Below are 25766 nucleotides of genomic sequence, written 5' to 3' on the forward strand. Positions count from 1 at the left end.
TTTGCCCTGCACTGGTTCAACATTATTCCCTGCAACACTTCACAAATTATCAGCTCAAAAATACTATTCTACAACAGAAAAACAAAGAAAAGGAAAAGACATGGGTTGCCTCCCAAGAAGCGCCTGATTTAACGTCGCGGCACGACGCATGTTACCATCACAGTCATTTCAAATGAATGCGTGCCACCATGTGGCTGTCATCAATCTTTCCCAAATAGTGCTTGACACGATGCCCATTGACTCGGAAAACTTCACCATTTTTATTTTGAGATCAATGGCACCAAAGGGAGTTACACCAACCACTTCAAAAGGGCCGCTCCACTTAGACTTCAGCTTGCCCGGAAATAACCTCAACCGGGAATTGAAAAGAAGAACCATGTCACCAACTTTGAATTCCTTCCCTCGGGCATACTTGTCATGAAGGTACTTCATCTTGTCCTTATACAAGGACGAGCTAGAGTAAACATGAATCCTAAACTCATCAAGTTCATTCAATTGCTCAACCCGGAGATTTGCAGCTACATCCCATTCTAAGTTCAACTTTTTCAGAGCCCACATAGCCTTATGTTCCAATTCTACCGGAAGATGACAAGCCTTCCCAAACACCAAACGATACGGCGACATACCAATCAGAGTTTTGAAAGCTGTACGATAAGCCCAAAGAGCATCATCCAATTTCTTCGACCAGTTGGTCCTATTTGCATTGACAGTCTTGGACAAAATACTCTTGATCTCACGGTTGGACACTTCAACTTGGCCACTCGCTTGAGGATGATAAGAAGTGGTCACCTTGTGATTTACCCCATACTTGGCTAGCAAAGAGTCAAAAGCCCGGTTGCAAAAATAAGAACCCCCGTCACTGATGATAGCACGTGGAGTGCCAAACCTCGTGAAGATACTCTTTTCAAGAACGCCACCACACTTCGAGCCTCATTATTTGGCAAAGCTATGGCCTCAACCCATTTCGACACATAATCAACCGCTACCAAGATGTAAGTGTTGCCACAAGAACTTACGAATGGTCCCATAAAGTCTATCCCCCAAACATCAAAAATGTCAACCTCTAGAATCGTGTTAAGGGGCATCTCATCTTTCTTCGAAATCCCTTCAGCACGTTGGCATTCATCACATCTTTTCACAAAGTCACCGGCATCCTTGAACAACGAAGGCCAATAGAAACCACAGCTCAACACTTTAGACGCCGTCCTCGCCCCGCCATGATGGCCACCATAGGGCGAAGAGTGACAAGCTTCCACAATACTCAATTGCTCTTCTTCGGAAACACACCGGCGAATTACACCATCGGTGCAAATTTTGAAAAGATACGGCTCATCCCAATAGTAGTCCAAGCAATCCTGCTTGAGCTTCTTCCTTTGGTTAGAAGAGAGCTCATACGGAACCACACCGGTAACAAGATAATTGGCAATGTCGGCAAACCATGGCATGTCTAGCATTGAAACCGAGAGGAGTTGTTCATCCGGAAAAGCATCATTTATCTCAAGGCCGTCCAAAGGCCTCCCTTCCTCCTCCAATCGAGACAAGTGGTCCGCCACTTGATTTTCACTACCCTTTCTATCTCCAAATCAAATTCTTGAAGAAGAAGCACCCATCTCATTAACCTCGCTTTAGAATCTTTCTTCGTCATCAAATACCTAAGGGCGGCGTGATCGGTATGAATAATCACTTTGGCCCCCATAAGGTATGGGCGAAACTTCTCCATGGCAAAAACAATGCCAAGCAATTCCTTCTCGGTGACCGTGTAGTTCCTTTGAGATTTATTCATTGTCTTACTTGCGTAGTACACCAGATGGAACATTTTGTTGATTCTTTAGCCCAAGACTGCCCCCACTGCAACATCACTAGCGTCGCACATGAGCTCAAAGGGCAAGCTCCAATTTGGTGCAGTAATGATGAGGGTAGTCGTCAACTTTTGCTTTAGAAGCTCAAAAGCCTCCATACATTTCTCATCGAACACATATTTGGCATCTTTCTCTAGCAATTTACACAACAGGTTAACTACCTTAGAGAAGTCTTTGATGAATCTTCGGTAGAAACCCGCGTGACCAAGAAAATTCCTCACCCCTTTGACAGAAGTATGGGGAGGGAGCCTTGAGATAACCTCAGTTTTCGCCTTATCAACCTCAATCCCTCTTTTTGAAATTTTGTGACCCAACACAATTCCTTCTTCTACCATAAAATGGCATTTCTCCCAATTAAGAACCAAGTTTGTGTCTTCGCATCGGGCCAACACACGATCCAAGTTTTGCAAGCAATCACCAAATGAGTCCCCAACCATACTAAAATCATCCATGAAGACCTCCAAAATGTCCTCCACCATGTCGGTGAAGATTGCCATCATACATCGTTGGAAGGTCGCCGGTGCATTGCATAATCCAAATGGAATTCGAGAGAAGGCGAATGTGCCATAAGGACATGTGAAGGTTGTCTTTTCTTGGTCTTCCGGGGCAATGAGAATTTGGTTATAGCCTGAATACCCATCCAGAAAACAATAGAAAGCCCGGCCCGCAAGACGATCAAGCATTTGGTCCAAGAACGGCAATGGGAAATGATCCTTTCTAGTCACCTTGTTCAACTTCCGGTAGTCCATGCATACCCTCCAACCCGTCACCGTACGAGTCGGAATAAGTTCATTGTTGTCATTGGTCACCACCATCATTCCTCCTTTCTTTGGCACACATTGTACCGGAAAAGTCCAAGAACTGTCAGAAATTGGATACACCACACCGGCGTCAAGCCACTTGATGACTTCCTTTTTAATCACCTCTTGCATGGCCTCATTGAGGCTCCTTTGATGTTCAAGAGACGACCTAGCATCCTCCTCTAATATTATCTTGTGCATGCAAAACGCGGGGCTAATACCCCGAATATCTGCCAAGGTCCATCTAATCGCCCGCTTGCGCTTTTGAAGAACCGCCAAAGTGGCATCAACCGGCACAGTAGTCAAGCAAGAAGAAAGAATAACCGGCAAAGTGAAATTAGGACCAAGAAATTCATACCTGAGGTGAGGAATAAGTGGTTTCAACTCCAACACCGGTGGCTCCTCAATAGATGGCTTGGTGGGAGGAGTTTTGCGATTTTCAAGATCAAGAGATAATGTCCTCGGTTCATAAGAATACGAGCCCATGCCATGTAATGCGTTCACACACTCCACCCTTCTAGCATCATCATCAACATCCATGTTCAATAGCACGACCTCAAGTGGGTCCTCAACATTTGCCATTGTGATTGTGTCATCCACTATCACCGCCATGACAATGTCAACAAATGAGCACACCTCGGTGCTATTTGGTTGCCTCATTTATTTGCATACGTGGAACACCACCTTTTCATCACCAACACAGAAAGTCAATTCTCATGTTTCCACATCAACCAAGGCCTTCCCCGTAGCTAGGAAGGGCCACCCAAGAATAATAGGCACCTCGAAATCCACTTCGCAATCCAAAATTACAAAATCGGCCGGCAATATGAACTTATCAACACGAACAAGGACATCATCAATAATTCCCAAAGGCCGCTTCAATGACCGGTCCGCCTGAAGCCTCATAGAAGTTGGACGAGGTTGTCCGATTCCCAAGGTCTTGAAGACCGAATATGGCATTAAATTGATACTTGACCCCAAGTCACAAAGGGCTTTTGCAAAGTCGGCACTTCCAATAGTACATGGGATAGTGAATACGCCGGGATCCTCAAGTTTTGGAGCCATAGAATGCACAATTGCGCTCACTTGATGGGTCATCTTGATTGTCTCACACTCCATTGATCTCTTTTTTGTAACCAAATCTTTCATGAACTTTGCGTATCCCGGCATTTGCTCGAGTGCCTCCACCAAAGGCACGTTGATAGTCAAACTCTTCATCATTTCAATGAATTTCTTAAATTGGTTGTCACCCTTTTGCTTGGCCAACCGTTGAGGATAGGGCGGAGGAGGTCTAGGTAAGGGTGCCTTGGCTTTTGGCACCACCGGTTCGGGTATATCAATGACGTGTTCCCTAGACGGGTTCATGGCCTCTTGAGTCTCCTCCTCACCTTCATCAATTTCAGTTATCACATCATCATTTGCACTTGGTTCAACAACATCCTCAACTACCAACGGGATCTCATCAGTTTGCAACTCATCTTCATCCACCGTAACTTGGTTTCCTCTTGAGGCATGCACATCACCGCCTCTTCCACTTCACGTTGTCACTGCCATCACATGATTATTGTGCCTACCCTTGGGGTTTACTACCGTATCACTTGGTAGAGCACCCTTTGGGCGAGTATTTAAAGATTGAGAGATTTGGCCTAATTGTACTTCCAAGTTCCGGATAGATGTGTTATGCGAAGCTAATTGGGCCTCGAAATCTTGACTCTTTTTCATCATTTGCTCGAACATGCTCTCTATTCGACCCATGTCATTGCCCGACGAACTCGACCCTTGAGATTGAAACGGAGGCGGGTTATTGGGTTGTTGATACATTGGGGGCCTTTGAAAGCCTTGCCCTCTATTACCTTGTCCACTATAGTTGTTCCAACCACCTTGACCACCATTGTTGTTGTTCCAATTGTTGTTCCCGTTCCAATTACCTTGATTCCCCGAATTATTGTTCCCCCAATTGCCTCCTTGATTGTTGTTGTAATTCCAATTGCCACCTTGTTGATTGCCCCAATTACCTTGGGGTCTCCATTGTTGATTCCCTTGATTACCTCTATTCCCTTGGTAGTTGTTGACATATTGGACTTCCTCACTTTGGTCATTAAAACCTTCGTTCGAATATCCACCACCATCATTATTGTTGTCATATTGTTCACAATTACTTTGAGGTTGTTGTCCTCTTTGCCTCCTTTTCAACATAGCAACACCTTCCATTGCGTTGACTTGGCGCGGATTTTGGACTTGTTGCAATTGCGCCTTTGCCAATTGATTCATAGTTGTTGTAAGCTCGGCTATAGCTTGGCCATGATCGTGCAATTCCTTATGCAAATAGATGATCGTGGGGTCACCTTGGGGCACGTTTGCTCGGCTTTGCCATGCCGAAGAGGTGTCAGACATTTCATCAAGTACATCACATGCCTCTTGGTAAGAAAGTTTCATAAAATTCCCTCCGGCCAATTGGTTCACAATGCATTGATTTGTGTTGTTGATGCCCCGATAAAAGGTTTGTTGAATCATAGCCTCGGTCATGTCGTTATTAGGGCACTCTTTGACCATTGTTCTATATCTTTCCCATATCTCATGCAAAGGTTCTGTTGGCTCTTGCTTGAAAGCTAGAATTTCATCCCGAAGAGCTGCCATATGACTTGGAGAGAAGAACTTGGCAATATATTTGTCCGCCAATTCATCCCATGTTGTAATAGAATGATTGGGGAGACTTTCTAACCAATCCAATGCTTTACCCCGAAGAGAAAACGGGAAAAGCATCAATCTCAACGCATCATCGGACACGTTTGTCTGCTTGCTACCCCAATATGTATCCACGAACCCCTTCAAGTTCTTGTAGGCATTTTGATCGGAGGCACCCGTGAAATAACCTCTTTGCTCGAGCAAGGTCAGTATAACATTTGTGATTTGAAAGTTCCCCGCCCGAATTTGAGGAGGAACAATAGCACTGGCGTATCCTTGATTTGGTAGAACTCTGGGAGCCACTCTCGGCGGTTGCGGAGGAGGGTCTGGAATGTTGATGTTCTCATTTGCATTTATATTGACATTTTGGCCTCTCTGTGGAAGTTGAGGTAAGACCTCATCTTGTTCTAGATCTTCTACCTCCTCCCCCTCTATCACATTGCCGAGAGGGTCATTTGCATTAAGAGCCATTGTACCTGATTGATCGACACACACCAAGTTAGTAAATAAGAAGGAAAGAGAAGCAAAACACAATACTAGCTGCACAAATAGTCAACACCGTAAAGTTCCCCGGCAACGGCGCCAAAAAGTGATCGCAGCGGACTCAACCTGAGGAAGAGTGGGCGCTAATACTTTTACCCAATAGCGGTATCGGGGTCAATTTTCCACAGGGAACTTCAATTTGGAGTTGCGTGTTTGTATAGTCTAGGACTATGTTTTAGCTCCTAATTGATCTTCTAACATTTTTGGTTTTCTTTTGATTAATAGCTACAATTTATCAACTACAATTGTAAAGCTAAGTTATGCTAAAATTATGATTCTAAGTTGTAAAGGGGCGTAAAGGGAGTTTTTCCAATTAAAGGACAATCGAAACATGATTTATTATTTAATTCAGAGTCGCCACTTGGGAGATTTATGGTGTCCCAAGTCACTGGTTGAATCCCGAATCGAGGAAAAGATTGACTCTGTATTACAGTCCGCGAACCAGAAATCCAAGTAAGGAATTCTGTTAACCCGGGAGAAGGTGTTAGGCATTCCCGAGTTCCGTGGTTCTAGCACGGTTGCTCAACTGTCATATTCGGCTTGTTTATCTGATTTTAATACATGTTGAACCTATGTGTAAATTTTAACTGTTTACCGCTTTTATTATTATTATTTTTTGACGAGAATTGCAACGTCGTGAAAATACATCTCGAACCACGTCACATCAATGCACCCGTGGTTATTGACACATTTTAACTCTGTTGAGATTTGGATTTGGATCACATAAATGTGCACCCGAGTTTGAGAAGGTAATGTTATTTAAAGTACGCACCTAAAGAGATTAATGCGTGGTTATTTTGGGAAAAAGGCCGTGAAGTTCGTTAAGCGGCCGATCTCGAGTTCTAAGTAATTAATACATACATTTGTGAGGGCCCCACAATCTATGAATTTTACTAGGCGAGGCTCATCTTGTTTATTTTAAAAGGACAATCCTAAAGTGACTACATTTTTCTATTAAGTTCGTCTCTAAAATAAAAGAGAAGAAGTCCTAATTAGTTACATGTTTATAAGCTTGTGCCTCTTATTAGTTATTAGATTAAGACAAATGCAAACGGAAAATTGCAACCGAGCTTGCTCAGAGGGAGGTTGTATCGTTCCTTTTTCTATTAGTTAATAATACTAAAGTTGAGATTATGAATTGAATACGAGATTGGCACACAGTAATGTCAAAACAAACTAACTATTCTTTGATTAATTTAAACTAACATTATTAGATGAATGGGTTATTAGAAGAACCAAATGTAATACCAAGCCATTTTTGAACTCTTTTTACAACTGTCGAAAATACCTCAGTATTTGAAAATTGACGTTAGGATAACATTATTCAAGTAACCATTTTGTTAGCTTTGAACCTATATGATGATACCTTCAATTCATTTGAATCAAAAAAAACTTGGAAAAACGGTAGCTCACATGGTCTAGATACAGTCCAGTTAGGTACATTTACACAAACCAGTCTTATTACAGAAAACTAAACATCATACATATGCAACCCTATGACTCATTAATCAGTCAACTACATATTTAGACAGAGAAAGGAAAACTCTATTCGAGCACAAATCTAAACAGGATGAATTCAACAAGAACAAAGCCTGGTCAACACTTCATTTCGCTTCAAGCCAAGAGTGTACAAATGTGTACCTGGAAGGAATACAATGGGAAAGAAGAAGAGAGGAAGGTCAGCAGCAGCAGCAGTAACAAATAGCAGTTGCAACAGCAGTGCAACAACAGACAACCAGCAGCTACAACAGCAATCGGCAACAACCCAGTAACAGATCAAAAAAAAACCAGTAAAATAAATTCCAGCAGCAACCAATGAAACAATAACACCAGCGACTGAGGCAGCTTTGGAAAGACCAAACCAACCAATACAATAGTAACAACAGCAAATGACCGGAAATCCCAATCAGTAGTAGTATTCAGCAACTGATTGAACCCCAAACTCTTCAAGATCAAAATAGGACCAAACTGAACCCCAATGAAACAGTAAAAACACTCAAATATTGACCCTTGAAGTTTATCGTTTTAAAACTGAACCTCAACTCTTTCTCAATACTCACTGAAAGACTCTTTTCTTTTCTTTTTAGTTCTTCTAATTCTTTCTTTAAATTGATTTTAAGACCTCCCAAAAAAAAACCCTACCTGTGTAAAAAAAACCTCAATGCTTTTATTTATATCACCAAAACTGACCCCCTTCACGGCCCTCTTGAAACACTTAAACTAATACCACCACCATTTTTTCCCATGATATTCTCTTACAGCCCATTATCAAGTGTCTTGTGTCCAAAGGCATGGGCAGCTTATAATATTCAATTAATCCCCCATGCTATTATGTTTCCCAAGCCACTACTACTAGACAAAGTATTAGTATAATGGTCAATTAAGTACCCTTACGGCCAGACCACTAACACTAAACATTTCAAGCCTTTTAAAACCCCAAAATACCCTCCTAAAGCCCCTGAAATTACTGTCCTACCCAATCCCTTTTACCTCATCAGCTATAACCAATCTCCTTAATCAGATAACTAAACTGATTCCTAATTAATCAGCAAATTACAGCAGCTATAACCAGTTTAATTCAATTCCCCTAGTAGTTTGAACTTAGAACTCAGATTAGATCAAATAGCAGACTGATGCAAAGCTACTAAGATGCATATGTACATGGGATTAACTAACTGCATTCACAATTCTAAATCCAACTTAGGCAGAAGGAATGATCACTGTAAACGTACTGAATCGACAAACGAACTGAACTCATATGAAAAAACATGGTGAATAACAATGAGAAAAGGAAATTGGAACAATTTGAAACAAATGATACCAACAGGCTTATTTCAATACAAAATGAGAACAGAAAAGAAACAGGAGGGTAAACCTACTGGAATGAACCACAAATTAAACTATTATCATGCTAATCTAACATTCAAGCATACCAGACTAATCGCTGACACTTATTCAATCGATTACACAAATTATAACATATAACAATCGACAACAAACAGAAGCAATGATAAAATTGGACCAAATAAAAGGTCTGATTGGAGAAAGAGAGAAAATAACGGACAAAAGACAAATTACAATGAACCTAATTTAGGCAAACGAAGAATTGATTGAACTACTCAAACAAACATTGGAGTATTTAATCTAACCAGAATCAGAAAAAGAAGCAGAATATATATTGGGTTAACTTAAACTGAAAACCTAAAGAAGCGACTAATTACACAGACAAACAAACACATAGAAAAAAAGGAAAAGAAGAAGCTAAGAAGAACTCATTGTTCTTTTCTCGGATCTCAACAATATGCCCTTTCGAACTTGAGTTCCAATTAGTATTATACGTTTATTTCATCAGAAATAGGCTTATAATACTAACCAGAACCCGTTCGAACCTGACAGCTTCGAAATAGTCTCGAACTGTCGAACACTAGATCCATCATTCGACGAGTTTTACACGGATTCGAGCCAATCTGGTTAGGGATAAGCGACGAGGAGGTCAAGGGGATTATTGTGTATGATTTTGGGGTTAAGTGGACAAGCTAGGGTTTGGGACGGGGGTCTTCGATCGAAGATTCGAGAAGCTGTAGTATGATTCGAGGTTAATGGAGTATGGAATCATGTTGAGGGTGGTTAGGAGGTTCAGGGGTGTTATTTTCACGGCCATCGGAGCCAGCGGGTTTACGGTGAAGGGATGGGGTAGCGGTTATTAGGGTTCCTCGTCTCTGAAAGAGACGAGGCTTGGGAGAGAATGAGAGGGGGGCTTGGTTTGGGGGGCGGGGTATGGTTTGGGAATATATAGTGGGGTGGGGATTTGATCCAAGCCGTTCGATCAAGTGAGATCAATGTCTTGGATCAATCCCCCTATAGGAAACGATGTCGTTTGGTTTCGTTGGGGGACTAGGTCGATCCGGGGGCCAATGGGTCAGGTTGTGGGGATTGTTCTAAGGCGTTGGATCAAATGAAATGAATGGCCTGGATCTATTGGCCATATACGACGTCGTTTGGATATATCTGGAGATGGACTGGACCATTCGATCGAGTGAGATCAACGACCCAGATTCTTCATGCCCGAACGACGTCGTTCCACCCATCTCCAAGACTGGTTGGATTGGATCGGGTAAAAGGGTATTTGGACTGGGCCTGAACATTCTTTTAAAATTGGCCCTGTCCAATTTTCTTCTCTTGTTTCTTCTTTTCCTTCTATTTTTAATTCCTAATTACCAAAAATTTGTCAAATAAATTGTAAAGCCAAAATTAACTCAAAAATACTAATTAACCCTTAATAACAATTATCACACAAGATTAAATACAAAGATAATCACCCACTTTGAAATTAAACACTTAAAATGCGAAGTACGTTATTTTTTGATTTTTCATTTTTTGTAAAACGAATATTGTTTAATCAATTCCTAATTGTGAAATTGAACCCTAACCACACATGCAACATATATTTTATATTTTTTCTTAATTAAAGTAAAAACAAACGTGCACAGGCAATTACAAATAAATCACAAACAACACAAAACTATTTTATATTGAATTTCTGGGAGTAGTTCTCGTAGGGAAAAATCACGTGCTCACAGCTGCCCCTCTTTGTCCGGAAACACGAAGAGTTTTCGTGCAAAGATAAAGTGAGCGGATATGAGCGATTTTTGCCCGTTTGGCTACTCCGTGTGAAGCATTTTGAAAGATTTGACCAAACCTTTGCTTCGAAGGTTTCCTACATATCCCTGGCTAAAAGGGAATCAGGTTAATGTAGTTCGGGAAGTTTTGGTAGCTGGGACTACCATGGGACTGCAATGTTGTTGTTACTGTTGTTGCATGTTGTTGCTACTGCTTTTCTATCTCCTTATTATACCGTGCCAAAAGAAAACAAGAAGCTAGACTTAAACTAGGAATTACAAAATCTTATCTATCTCCGACTTGTTCTTGTAGTCTTCTTTCTGATTTCTGCGATGGGATTCATGCTGGGGGTATTTTGTTGTAACCCTCTGCATTACTGACTTCTATCTTGATCTTGAAATGTATTCCTCTATTCTACAGGCGGGCTCCTAACTTCAACTTGAATGTGTACTACTTTGTTCTACAGGCGGGCTCCTGACTTCATCAACTTCAAATATAACAAACTCTGTTCTACAGGCGGCTCCTGACTTCTTCAGAAATTTGAAATTTAATGACCTCCATTCTACAGGCGGGCTCCTGACTTCTTCGACTTAAAATTATAACAACCTCCGTTCTACAGGCGGGCTCCTGACTTCTTCAACTTAAAATATAACAACCTTCGTTCTACATATGGGCTCCTAACTCCTTTAACTTAACATATGACAACCTCCGTTCTACATGCGGGCTCCTGACTTCAACAACTTCTTAAAAGTATAATACCTCCATTCTCCAGGAGGGCTCTGACTTCAATTATGACTTAAAAAATATAACACCTCCATTTTTCAGGCGGGCTCCTGACTTCACTACTTCCCAAAATATAATACCTCCATTCTCCAGGCGGGCTCCTGACTTCAACTGCTTCTTAAAAATATAATACCTCCATTTTTCAGGCGGGCTCCTGACTTCGACTATTTCTTAAAGACATAACACCTCCATTCTCCAAGCGGGCTCCTAACTTCAACAACTTGTTAAAAGTATAATACCTCCATTCTCCAGGCGGACTCCTGACTTCAACTATGACTTAAAAAATATAACACCTCCATTTTTTAGGCGGGCTCCTGACTTCACTACTTCCCAAAACATAATACCTCCATTCTTCAGGCGGGCACCTGACTTCAACTGCTTCTTAAAAATATAATACCTCCATTTTTCAGGCGGGCTCCTGACTTCGACTATTTCTTAAAGACATAACACCTCCATTCTCCAAGCGGGCTCCTAACTTCAACAACTTGTTAAAAGTATAATACCTCCATTCTCCAGGCGGACTCCTGACTTCAACTATGACTTAAAAAATATAACACCTCCATTTTTTAGGCGGGCTCCTGACTTCACTACTTCCCAAAACATAATACCTTCATTCTCCAGGCGGGCTCCTGACTTCAACTGCTTCTTAAAAATATAACACCTCCATTTTTCAGGCGGGCTCCTGACTTCGACTATTTCTTAAAGACATAACACCTCCATTCTCCAGGAGGGCTCCTTACTTCAACAACTTCTTAAAAGTATAATACCTCCATTCTCCAGGCGGGCTCCTGACTTCAATTAGGACTTAAAAAATATAACACCTCCATTTTTCAGGCGGGCTCCTGACTTCACTACTTCCCAAAACATAATACCTCCATTCTCCAGGCGGGCTCCTGACTTCAACTGCTTCTTAAAAATATAGCGCCTCCATTCTCCAGGAGGGTTCCTGACTTCAACTTAAACTTAAAAATATAACACCTCCATTTTTTAGGCGGGCTCCTGACTTCGACTATTTCTTAAAGACATAACACCTCCATTCTCTAGGCGGGCTCCTGACTTCAATAACTTCTTAAAAGTATAATACCTCCATTCTCCAGGCGGGCTCTGACTTCAATTATGACTTAAAAAATATAACACCTCCATTTTTCAGGCGGGCTCCTGACTTCACTACTTCCCAAAACATAATACCTCCATTCTCCAGGCGGGCTCCTGACTTCTTCGACTTAAAATTATAACAACCTCCGTTCTACTGGCAGGCTCCTAACTTCTTTGACTTAAAATTGTAACAACCTCCGTTTTACAGGCGGACTCCTGACTTCAACAACAATTTAAAGATAAAGCAGCCTCTATTCTCCAGGTGGGCTCCTGACTTCAACAACAACTCAAAAATATAACACCTCCATTTTTCAGGCGGGCTCCTGACTTCAACAACAATTTAAAGATAAAGCAGCCTCCATTTTCCGGGTGGGCTCCTGACTTCAACAGCAACTCAAAAATATAACACCTCCATTTTTCAGGCGGGCTCCTGACTTCGACTATTTCTTAAAGACATAACACCTCTATTCTCCAGGCGGGCTCCTGACTTCAATAAACAATTTAGAGATAATACCTCCATTTTCCAGGCGGGCTCCTGACTTCGACAATTTCTTAAAAACATAACACCTCCATTCTCCAGGCGGGTTCCTGACTTCAACTTCTTCTTAAAAATATAACACCTCCATTCTCCAGGTGGGTTCCTGACTTCAACTTAAACTTAAAAGTATAACACCTCCATTCTCCAGGCGGGCTCCTAACTTTACTACTTCTTCAAAATGCATTTTATTGTTGTTGCTCCTTCCTGCCTTCTGAACCATTTTCCTTCTAACTTGAAATTATCTTTTTTAGAACTGCTTCCCTCTAACTAGTGTTTTTACTTCTCTGAAACCTGCCGGGGATAACACTGTTGGGGAATTATCTTCCTTCTTTAAGACTAGTTACTTTCGTCCTTTTAACAATGGTGGGGATGATACTGATTCAAAGACCACTACCCTTAAAACTTGGGTTATCTTGCTTCTTCCAAGATTGCTTTCTCTAAAACTTGTATTGCCTTCTCCCGTAAACTGCTGGGGATTCCACTTCCTTCAAAACTTGTGTTATCTTCTATCTTCCCCAAGTGGGTATCTGGTTTCAAGAAAATTTTCGCAATGAGAGAAAATTTTCTGCCCCAGTTTGATAATCTTCTTTGTTGTCAATAACATTTCCTTTCCCCTGCTTCAAATCAAAGAAAAATTTATCAGTTTAAAACGTGGTGAGTGGTCGTGCCACTCCTGCTGGGGATGATTTTTCCCTTTTTCCTTTCCCTGCTTTGCGTTTTATTACAAAACTTGTTGGGGATGATATTCCTGCTGGGGATGGTTTTTCTTTTCTCTTCTTTCCCCGCTCTGTGTTGTCCGACCATCGCGGAACTTGGTCGATAATCTGTCGGAGTTGTTCCTGCATCTCGCAAATCTGCTGGGGATCCTCTTGGAATTTGATTTATAACTTTTCAACTGTTGTTTTTTCTGTTTTTCTCCAACTTCCCCTGGAAATTTGGTCCTCTCGGAATCTAGACTCATTCATCATTTGGTCTTGCGACAAACTTCTTTTCGCTTTGTCGCCTTATCTTTGGCCCGTCCTATCCACATTGTGTTTTTGCACCATCTTGGCAACTGGTAATAAGCTCTGAAAATCCTTTTCAAAAACAAACTGCTGGGGAGATAAAGTCTTTAGACCAAGAAATGAAAAAGTGATTATTTCAAAAGATAGAAAAAGAAGAAATCTTTCTGAACAAATGTTGGGGAAAAGGAAAGAAAAGAACTTATCTGAATGATATAACCGATCCCAACGATCATGTCGTGCATTCCGGATTAATCAACCCAGTCTATTTGTATCAATCAATCTTTCGGACGGCCTCATCTTGCTGGGGATAAACAGGCACTCAACTCTTTACCAAATGCGGATCCTTTCCGCCAATCTTGTCTTGTCGCCTCATAGTGCCCTTCTAGGGGTTTTCACTACTAAGACTCTCTCATTTCTCTCAACCCCCGTCGCCTTATGGTGCCTGTGAAGGTTTTCACCGATAAGACTCTCTCATTTTATTTTATTTTTTTCCAACTAGGGATCGGAGTGTTACTGATATGACTCTCTCTGCTGGGGATTCTTTCGGCTACCAATTCATTTCCAGCTTATGATCCTCTTCCCTGCCGGGGATCAGAGTGTTATTCCCGACTTCCATTTGCATGACTTGACACTTCTCAGATACTGATCGGGAGGTCTTTTTGGACATCAATATGGGTTTTTGTGTATGGCTAAAAGAGAAAAGGGTATCAAAAGGTTCAAAATAATTTTAATGAGTAAAACATTACAACTCTTGGAATCAAACTTCCTTCCCAAAATTATAAACACAACTTGTGCCCCAGTTTTTCTTGCTTGGGGATTTTTTGTTTTTTGTTACACTATGTTACACTATGCTACACTATGTTACACTATGAACGAGCCGTGAGGCGCCTACGTATCCTTCTTTGAGGAATCAAGTCAAACGTAGTTCCCAATTCCTTTGTTTTTCTTGTGACTTTTCTTTTGTCTTTATTATCATTATTTTTCTTCTTCTTTTCTTTCATTTTCATTACTGATTCCAAAAGAGGGGTATGAAAGAATAAATAAGGCTCAAAAGGGGGAAGCAAAGGTTAAAGTGTTTGGATGGAAGAAAGAATTGCCTCCATCATTTCATTCTCCGATACCATGCCAAATGCAAACAAACAACAATTACAATTAAAAGAAATCATACATAATATCTCTTAACTGCATCAGAATTGATAGCCCTGTCAATGCATTTCCCTTCGATATTTGTTAAACATAAAGCGCCATTGGACAACACTCTGGTTACAGTGAATGGCCCTTGCTAATTCGGGGTGAACTTGCCCTTTGCCTCAGCCTGATGTGGGAGGATGCGTTTCAGCACTTGCTGGCCCACTTCAAACTTCCGGAGACGCACCTTTTTGTTGTATGCTCTTGCCATTCTCTTTTGATATAGCTGGCCATGACACACAGCTGCCAATATTTTTTCATCAATCAAGTTCAACTGCTCCAAACGAGTTTTGACCCACTCGTCATCATCAATCTCAGCTTCAGCGATAATCCAAAGGGATGGAATTTCAACTTCTGTCGGTATTACTGCTTCAGTTCCATATACCAACAAATAAGGAGTTTCCCCTACTGAAGTGCGAACAGTAGTGCGATATCCCAACAATGCAAATGGTAGCTTCTCATGTCATTGTCTGGACCCTTCTACCATCTTCCTCAGTATCTTCTTTATGTTCTTGTTGGCCGCCTCGACCGCTCCATTCGCTTTGGGACGATATAGAGTGGAATTGCGGTGTGTAATCTTAAACTATTGACATACCTCTTTCATCAAATTGCTGTTAAGATTATCACCATTATCCGTGATGATCACTTTTGGGATCCCAAATCTACAAATGATATAGGAATGAACAAAATCTACCACTGCCTTCTTGGTTACCGACTTGAAAGTCTTAGCTTCAACACACTTAGTGAAATAATCGATGGTTACCAGAATGAACCTATGACCGTTGGTAGCTGCCGGCTCAATAGGTCCAATGACATCCATGCCCCAGGCAACAAACGGCCATGGTGCTGACATTGTATGCAATTCTGTCGGCGGAGAATGAATCAGATCTCCGTGTATCTGACACTGATGGTATTTCCGCACGAAACTAATACAATCACACTCCATAGTGAGCCAATAGTACCCTGCTCGAATAATCTTCTTCGCCAATACATATCCGCTCATATGTGGCCCACAAACTCCAGTATGTACCTCTGTCACAACTGTCGTGGCTTGACTAGCATCTATACATCTCAGCAATCCCAAATCTGGTGTTCTTTTGTACAACACTCGTCCACTAAGGAAAAATCCATTCGCCAGTCGCCGAATGGCTCTCTTTTGATCTCCAGTGGCCTGCTCCGGGCTGAGGTATTCCTTGACATCATAAAACCATGGTTCTCCATCCAGTTCTTCCTCTAACATGTTGCAATAAGCGTGCTGATCACGAACTTGGATATGAAACGGGTCAACATGAATTTTGTCTGGGTGGTGCAACATCGATGCTAAAGTGGCCAAAGCATCAGCAACCTCATTGTGAACTCTTGAGATGTGTCTAAACTCCACTGATCGAAATTGCTTGCTCAGATCGTGCAAACATTGTCGATATGGTATAAACTTCAAATCTCGTGTTTCCCATTCACCCTGAATCTGATGCACCAGGAGGTCCGAGTCTCCCAAGACCAAGACGTCCTGAACATTCATGTCTGCAGCTAACCGTAAACCCAAAATGCATGCCTCATACTCAACCATGTTGTTGGTACAATAGAAATGTAGTTGAGCCGTAACAAGATAATGATGTCCTGTTTCAGAAATAAGTACCGCTCCTATTCCAACTCCCTTTGCATTTGCAGCTCCGTCAAATAAAAGTTTCCACCCTGGTTCCTCGGTTAATTCTAACTCATCTATATGCATCACTTCTTCATCAAGAAAATACGTCCTCAAGGGCTCGTATACTTCATCAACAGGATTCTCGGCCAAGTGATCGGCCAATGCTTGGGCTTTCATGGCCGTCCTTGTTACATAGACAATGTCGATCTCCGTGAGTAATATTTGCCATTTCGCCAACCTCCCTGTGGGCATAGGCTTCTGGAAAATATACTTCAATGGATCCAGGCGTGAAATGAGGTAAGTAGTATAGGATGACAGATAATGCTTCAACTTTTGGGCCACCCAAGTTAGGGCGCAACACGTTTTCTTAAGATGAGTGTACTTAACCTCATAGACCATAAACTTCTTACTGAGGTAATAGATGGCTTGCTCTTTCCTTCCTGTGATATCATGTTGCCCCAGTACGCAACCAAATGAATTCTCCAGTACCGTTAGATAGAGAATCAACGGTCTTCCTGGTTCAGGTGGGACTAACACAGGTGGGTTTGATAGATACCCCTTGATTTGGTCGAAGGCTTCCTGACATTCTGCCGTCCATTCTACCGTAACATCTTTCTTCGGTAGCCGAAAAATGGGTTCACAAGTTGCCGTGAGTTGAGCGATGAACCTGCTGATATAATTCAACCTTCCCAACAGACTTATTACTTCTGTTTTGTTCTTTGGCGGTGGCAATTCCTGGATGGATTTGATTTTTGACGGGTCCAACTCAATGCCTCGCCGACTGACGATGAATCCCAACAGCTTTCCAGATGGAACACCAAATGCACATTTGGCCGGGTTGAGCTTAATGTCGTACCTTCGAAGTCTTTGGAAAAATGTCCTTAGGTCTGCCACGTGGTCTTCTTGACGGTTAGATTTTATGATCACATCATCTACGTACACCTCAATCTCTTTGTGTATCATGTCATGAAACATCGTAGTCATTGCTCTTATGTATGTTGCCCCAGCATTCTTCAAGCCAAAAGGCATTACCCAGTAGCAATAAGTCCCCCACGGCGTAATGAATGTCGTCTTTTCCGCATCTTCTTCATCCATCAGAATCTGATGATACCCAGAATAGCAATCTACAAAAGACCCGATCTCACGTCCGGCACAGTTATCGATCAAGATATGGATGTTGGATAATGGAAAGTTGTCCTTGGGGCTTGCCCTGTTCAAATTGCAGTAATCGACACACACTCTGATCTTCCCATCTTTCTTCGGCACTAGCACCACATTAGCCAGCCAATCAGGATATCTAGTGACCCGAATAACCTTTGTTTGCAGCTGCTTGGTTACTTCTTCTTTAATCTTCACACTCATATCTGTCTTGAACTTCCTCAATTTCTGCTTGACGGGAGGGCACGCCGGGTCAGTGGGCAATCTGTGAACCACTAGATCGGTGTTTAAGCCCGGCATGTCATCGTATGACCATGCAAAAACATCTTTGAATTCAACGAGTGCTTTGATTAGTTCCTCCCTGACGTTCGGCTCAATGTGGATGCTTATTTTGGTTTCCCTGACATTGTCTGCATCCCCTAAATTGACAGCTTCAGTGTCGTTCAAATTGGGCTTGGGTTTCTCTTCGAACTGGCTTAATTCTATGTTTATCTCTTCAAAGGCTTCATCCTCATCGTATTCCGATTCATCATCATAATCTACCTCTTGTACAATTAGTTCGAAATCAAATTGACTTTTTAGACTAGGTTGAAGATCCATTGTGCATGCCATGTCATTAGAACCAGTATAAAGAGAACTGTTCAGAAAGAGAAAAGAAGAAAACATAATTAAAACAAAATAAAGAGAGAAAACTTTCACTTTATCAAAATACGGGATAACAAATTTTCACACTTTGCCGAATACAAAACAAAACTGGATTACAACCCTGGAATGATCCAAAAAATCAAAGCCCACTACCAAGACTCCCTCCGGGTAGGAAGGGAAGTAGCTGTCCAATTGTTGATATTGGCCCTAGGCCCCATAAACTGTATATCCACCCTACTGGAACCCTCTCCAACTTCTATCATGTTGACGTCGGCGAACAACCTTTCAAAACCCTAATTCAAATCTCCATCTGACCCAATCAGAGGTCCGAGAATTTTGGGGACTGACAAACTTCTGATACCTGCTCTGACAAAGGATCTAGAAAGACGTGGAACTGGATCGGGAAGAACCCAAACTTTCTTCTTCAACTTTCGGGCCCGCCTTACATCTGCTGTCGTAGGCTTGAATCCTAGCCCAAAAGTGTCCAGGTTCTTGGGCAAAGAAACTAGCTGGACCATACCTTGCAGATCAACCCCCAGACCTTTTCCTGGTACAAACCCGCTATTTAGCATTTCCAAGGCTACCATGAAGGTCGCAGCTGCGATCCTGGGAAGTGGAAGGTCCTCGCCTTCAGAAATTCTATCCACTGAAATCGCGTCGAAAAACTAGTACACCCATGGACCTTTGTCGTTATCAGTTTCTATGAATGGCACAACGACATCACTCACAATGCTTGTACCGTCATACCCGTGCACCACTATCTCCTGCATGTCCCATTCAAATTTCACCATCTGGTGCAATGTAGAAGGCACTACTTTGGCGGCATGGATCCAGGGTCGCCCCAATAGAAGATTGTATGATACTGCCACGTCTACCACTTGGAATTCCATGGTGAATTCAACTGGACCAATGGTCAATCCCAGTATTATATCACCCACCGTGTCGGTACCACCTCCATCGAAACCTCGGACGCAGACATTGTTCCTGTGAATCCGGTCATGATCAATTTTCAGCTTGTTCAGAGTAGTCAAAGTACAGATGTTGGCGCTTGATCCATTATCAATCAATACTCGGGTGACCACCAAGTCTTCGCATTTTACGGTCAAGTATAGGGTTTTGTTGTGTTCTGTACCCTCTGCTGGCAATTCATCATCAGAAAACGTCACTCGGTTTACCTCGAAGATTTTGTGCACTATCCTCTCCAAGTGATTTACAGAGATTTTATCCGGAACATGGGCCTCGTTCAGGATTTTCATTAGTGCCTGGCAATGATCGCTGGAATGGATCAGCAGGGATAGTAACGAAATCTGCGCTGGGGTCTTTCTTAACTGCTCCACAATGGAGTAGTCTTGTGCTTTCATTTTCTTCAAAAACTCCTCAGCCTCTTCCTCTGTCACTGGCTTCTTTACCACTACTGGGTTGGACCTTCTTAACTCTACGGGAGCAAAACACTTTCCTGAACGAGTTAAGCCCTGGGCCTTACATACTTCTTCCATAACCTCCTTCCCTTTGTACATTACCATCGGTTTAGCTCCATGGCACGGCTTTCTCGCTGGTTATCGGTATCTGCATTACTGGCCTGATGACAACTGGCCATATGCATGCTGGCTTGCTTGGTACCCGACCGTTACTTTGACCGGCTCTGGATTCTTTGCAACAACAGGCGAACTCTTCCCCATCACCACTGCTGGCCTGACGTCTACCTTTTCCAACTGTACCACCTCTTCTCCACCTGTCGACTTTTCTTTTGGACTGGCACAGATCATCATCACCGTCTGTGAGGGTTTATTTAGCTCCCCTCCTTCGTGCACAAGCTCGATCATGTGGGTTTCGTGGTGTGCTGGCAACGGGTTCTGATTGATGTTGGGTGTCTCCGGTGTCTGAACCTCGATCTTGTTGGTGTCAATAAGATCTTGCACTGCACGTTTCAATTTCCAGCACTTCTCGGTATCATGTCTGGGAGCCCCCGAACAATACTCACAGCTTACTGAGTGGTCCATATTTTGGGGAAGGGGATTCGGCAATATGGGCTCAACAGGACTCAACAAACCTAACGGCCTTAATTTGTGGAACAAAGTAGTATAGGTTTCTCCCAACTCAGTGAATGTTCTTTGTCTCTGCACCCTTTCATTTCTGAAAGCCTGATTCCCCCGGAAACCTGGCTCTGCGGGATTCCTGTAGGCCCTTGGTGGTGGATATGTGTTTTGTGGAGGGGGATATGTATTCTGTGGAGGTGGATAGGTATTTTGGGGAAATGACACATGCCATTGTGGGCGAGCCGGAGGCTGGGTGTAAGTTTGGGCATGATGGACAGAGAAATGTGGCTCTTGTGGTGGGTAGTAGGGATGTAGAGGGTCGTATGGAGTGTGTGGGTAATTTGAGTGATGGGGTCTAGGTTGGTAGTGAGGGGGGACCTCTGGATCTGGACCAAGTACCTACCTCGACTATTGCAACATCTTCCCTTTTCTTCTTTCCGAGCGCACCTCCCGTGCCTCTCTGGATGGCCTGAGTGGTTGCTTTAATCGCCGAATAGCTCAGGATTTTGGTGGACTTAAGTCCCTCTTCAATCATACCGCCCATTTTTACTACTTCGTTGAAAGATTTGCCAACTGATGTCACCAGGTGACCGAAGTAAGTTGGCTCCTGAGTCTGCAGAAAGTAGTCCACCATTTCCCCCTCTCTCATCGGAGGATCAACTCTTGCTGCCTGCTCTCTCCAGCGGAACCCAAATTCTCAGAAGCTTTCCCCGGGCTTCTTCTCAAGTTTCAGAAATGTGAGACGGTCAGGGACGATCTCAAGATTGTACTGAAAGTGACCTACAAATGCTTGTGCTAGATCGTCCCAGGTGTACCACCTACTCGGATCCTGTCTTATATACCATTCCAGTGCATAACCGCTCAGACTCTGACTAAAGTAAGCTATCAGCAGCTTATCTTTACCACCTGCTCCTCTCATCTTGCTGCAAAAACCTCGTAAATGTGCCATAGGATCGTCATGCCCATCGTATAGATCAAACTTTGGTATCTTGAACCATGCCGACAACTGAACATCAGGGAAAGGGCACAGATCTTTATAGGCCACACTGACTTGGTTGCCTAACCCATGGATATTCCTGAAGGACTGCTCCAGGCTTTTAAACTTTTGAAGCACTTCGTCTTGCTCTGGGCTCTTAGCCGGCTTTTTAGTCTCTACCGGGATCTCGAAGTGATAAGTATGAGGCTCGGGTGCTTTGAAGGTTGGTTCAGGGGTAATATTGGTTATCGTGAGCCTGAAACAACGGCTCGCTGGATGATCTTTGCAGCGTGGCTGGTGGGGATGCCACGAAAACAGGAACATTTGGTGGATGAGGGTTCTGATTGGGTTGTGAAGCTTGGGGATCATAGGCATTTCTTCCCTGATAGTATTGGTGACTGGGGAAGCTTGTCGAAGGGCCGGGGGAAGGGTATTCCGGCGTGTGTCCTAGTGGGAGAGTGGGAATAACGGGAGGGTTAGGCACTTTTTGTACCCTGGCTAAGGCCAGCTGCATTTCTTTCATCTCCTGTCTCATTTTATCCATTTCCTCCTTCAGCATTTGATTCTCCGTCCTTTCATCCTCGACACTTTGGTCTGAACTAGTCATGCTTTTTAGTACGGGCCCTTTGGATCTTGTTTGGTAATGGTAATCTGCCAGAACGTTCTAACAAACTAACTGGTTCGAAATCTCTGGATAAACAACAAACTTGTTAGCGTTAGAGTTTAACACATATTGCAATTTCACGTTAGGGGATGCAATGTTCCTAGGCAGTTTAACCATTTCTAACATGTCTTTGCTTCGACTGCATGCGTCATTCCGGCTTACTTTGTTTGTGCCTCGTTTAAGTGTTTCTGAATCTTTCTTTATCTCTCTTTTTATTTCTTTCTTTACCTATCTTTTATTCACTTTTTCTTTAGTGGTGGTCGAATTTTATGTGGATTGCCTATGTATCATGTCCCCGCATGAATCAGACCGCGCGTAGTTCTGCCACAAGTGCGGAAAATAAAGACACCATTTTTTGGATTTTTCAAACTTTACTAGCAAAACGTTTTATTACAAGGCAAAACATTTTTGAAAGGAAATTGACAGAATTGATACAGACTATAGACTTTATGCCAAAAAGGGAAATACAAACTCCGACGGCCAACAGACTCCGAAGACAAGGAAAATACAGACTCAAACTATGAATGTTTCAAAGTTTTGAATTTTGGTGCCTGCGGGCGTCGTTCGGCCTCGCCGCGGGCTTTGGTGCAAGGCCCCTTTGCAGATCTTTCAAATCTTCCATGATCTGGTGGACATAAATCATTATTGAAGCAAAGAAGTTGGTACGGGACATATCCTCACAAGCTAGGCACTTTATGGTGATGTAGTGCCCGATATCGTCGATTCTTCCCTTGATTTTGTCCCTTTCCATAAGTAATCGCTCTATTTGTTGATTCCGCGTCCCCAGCATTTGAGTGTTGTAAAGGAGTTGATCCTGAAACTCATTCATATGTTTCTCCATTCGGGCCATTAGATCATAGTAGCGCTTCCTATCTGCTCCGGCATCTCGGGATTGTCTGAAGATCCGCTCTTTGAGAGTGGATATTGTTTCTCTCAATATAGTGATGTTCCTTTCGTGGTCCCTCTTCCTTTGTTGCATAGAGTGTGCTCGCTCTTCTGCCTTCTTTATCCATTTCACCTGGATTCTCGCTAGACCAACTTTAGATTTTTCCAGGTCTTCTTGATACTCGAGGACTTTCTTCTTTAGACCGTTTATGAGCCTTTCATCAGCCCGACTTCTCTTTGGGTTTCTGGTAGCTATTTTCATTTCCTGGATTTGAGCTTTGAGGACCTTGTTTTCCTGAGCTAGTTTTCTCTTTTCTCCCTCATCTGCAGCGATATGCAAATCTTTCTCAAATTTCAAATCTATAACTTGCTTCTCCAACTTGCCTATTGTAACCCTGTACTCATGCTCTTTAGCCAACCAATCCCACTGTTCTTGTGACGCCTTGACGAATTCCTGGAGGTGGGGTCTTTTAGCCGGCCTTTCGTGCTCAATTTCTCTCATGTACCAAGCAAGGTATCCTGATGCCACTTCGCCTTTGGCCTGATCCTTCACGCAAGTATCTGCTTTTAAATATTGGTATTCACTCCAGATCTGACGGATTCTTGCTTCAGGGAACTGTCCGTCAGGACTAAACTCAATTACTTGAGCACTAAGATCTTCCTCCAGTGGCACTGTTTGGCATCTCCTGAGTTGTCTCAAAACCCTATATGGCGCGTAAGGCTGAATGATCTTGAGCCCCATCAATAGAAAGTGGGTCCTAGCTGTCGGCATATGGATGACCTCGTCTACGGGCAACCATCCTAGTGTCCACTGTATTTGGCTGGCGGTGAGGGTCTGAAAGAATGATGTCCACGCTGTAACTCCCTCGAGTAGACTGACCTCCTTGATTCTTGTGTAGAACTCTTCTATGCAAGTTTTCTTCGAGGAACCATAACTTAAAAGCTGGGAACGGTGGCAGAGATGCTCAGTCATCCATATTTGTAATAACAAGTTACACCCCTCAAAAAAGTTCCCTCTGGCTTTGCAGGCTGTGAGAGCTCAGAAGATATCAGATACTATCATAGGCGCAAGAGTGCTTTCATCTTGAATGAGCAAGGTACTGACGACCCCGGCTATTTTTAGATCAATGTTTCCGTCTTTCCTTGGAAATACCAAAAGTCCCAAAAAGGTTATCATAAAAGCCACTCATCTATGCTCGTCCCATTTCTGACGGTTACTTTTGCTGCATAACTTGTTACCCGGGATGTTGAATCCTCCGACATGACCGTATCTATCGTATATGAAGCGCGGATTACAAAAACCTGCGGCCAAATCTGGGTTATGGATCGTCCTGGGTATCTTTAACGAATTTAAAAAACGATGCACAGTGACAGCTCTTGGAGCAACCAGGTATTTTTGCTTCAACGGAACTTCAGCATTTCCGATGTACCCGGCTATTTCCTCCAAAGTCGGAGTGAGTTCAAAATCGGAGAAGTGGAAGACATTGTGTGCCGGGTCCCAGCAGGTGACCAAAGCTCTTATGATATCCCCCCAACACTGGATTTCCAGTAAACCCGTAAGACCTTTTTGATATTTCTTTACCTCATCTTGCCCTTCACCACCTAAATCATCCCACCATAGTCGCATTTTGAAAGGGATTTTAGTCATTATTGAAAAAGGTTCATTTTGCATCGTGCTCATCCTGCACATGTATTAAGGTGATTTGAGCAAATAATAAAATTTATTTGACTCAACCAATTGGCTATTCTTTTTTAATTTTTCACGGATTAAAAGAAAGATCCGGCTCCGCACACGGTTTTTCAGCACTTCGGGAACGATGATTTTAAAGCTGGGTGAGTCAACCGGTCAAAAATCCAAAAATGACTAAAATTGGCCGTTTATGCAAAGTCAACCTTCCGGCATCCCTTTCGGGAACATTCGGCTATTCTTGCCCAAAAATGGCATCACCCGACTTATTTATGTTAACAATTAAAATTTTACATTTTTTGGCTATTTTTGTAAAAGGGGAGGTTGGACTCGATGAGGGTTGCCTACGTATCCCGTACTTAGTGAGAATCAAACCGGTGTAGTTCGGGTAGATAAAACAAACTTCTTTTGAAAACAAGACTCTTTTCAATGGCAAATAAAACCATTTTCATAAACAAAACCCCTTTTTTCATTTTCTTTTTTTCATTTTCTCAAAAATTCGACAGAGTTTCGACGCCATTTGGACATTAATTTTTTTTCAAAACAGGCGATTAACCATCTATATCTCTCTTTCCTCAAAGTATTCAAAAGTCGGTCAGCATGCAAGTCCGAAGCAAACAAATGCACAGGTAGCAAATTGGATGCATCAGGATGGTCTTTTGTCGTTTTGGTACACTTGTCCTAGACAGACCCAACCCCTGTGTTAAGCCTCCAAATTCAAATGCACATGATGCAAACAAACGTTCCTACTAGGGATCCGGCATGAAGCTGAGTTATTCTAGGTTTGTAACTTGAGTATTTGTTCTAGACTGTGTACCCGAGCGGACAACTCGAGTCGAGGAGGGGGCTACGTACCGGGGACCCGCGAGATCGTCCAGCTTTGTAACTTGTCCGGCCTCTTTCTTATTTCAAGGTATGACACTAACAGAATAGGGAGTCCTAACCAGCAAGTACA

This window comes from Nicotiana sylvestris, chromosome 4, assembly GCF_000393655.2.
Source record: "Nicotiana sylvestris chromosome 4, ASM39365v2, whole genome shotgun sequence".
NCBI lineage: Eukaryota > Viridiplantae > Streptophyta > Magnoliopsida > Solanales > Solanaceae > Nicotiana > Nicotiana sylvestris.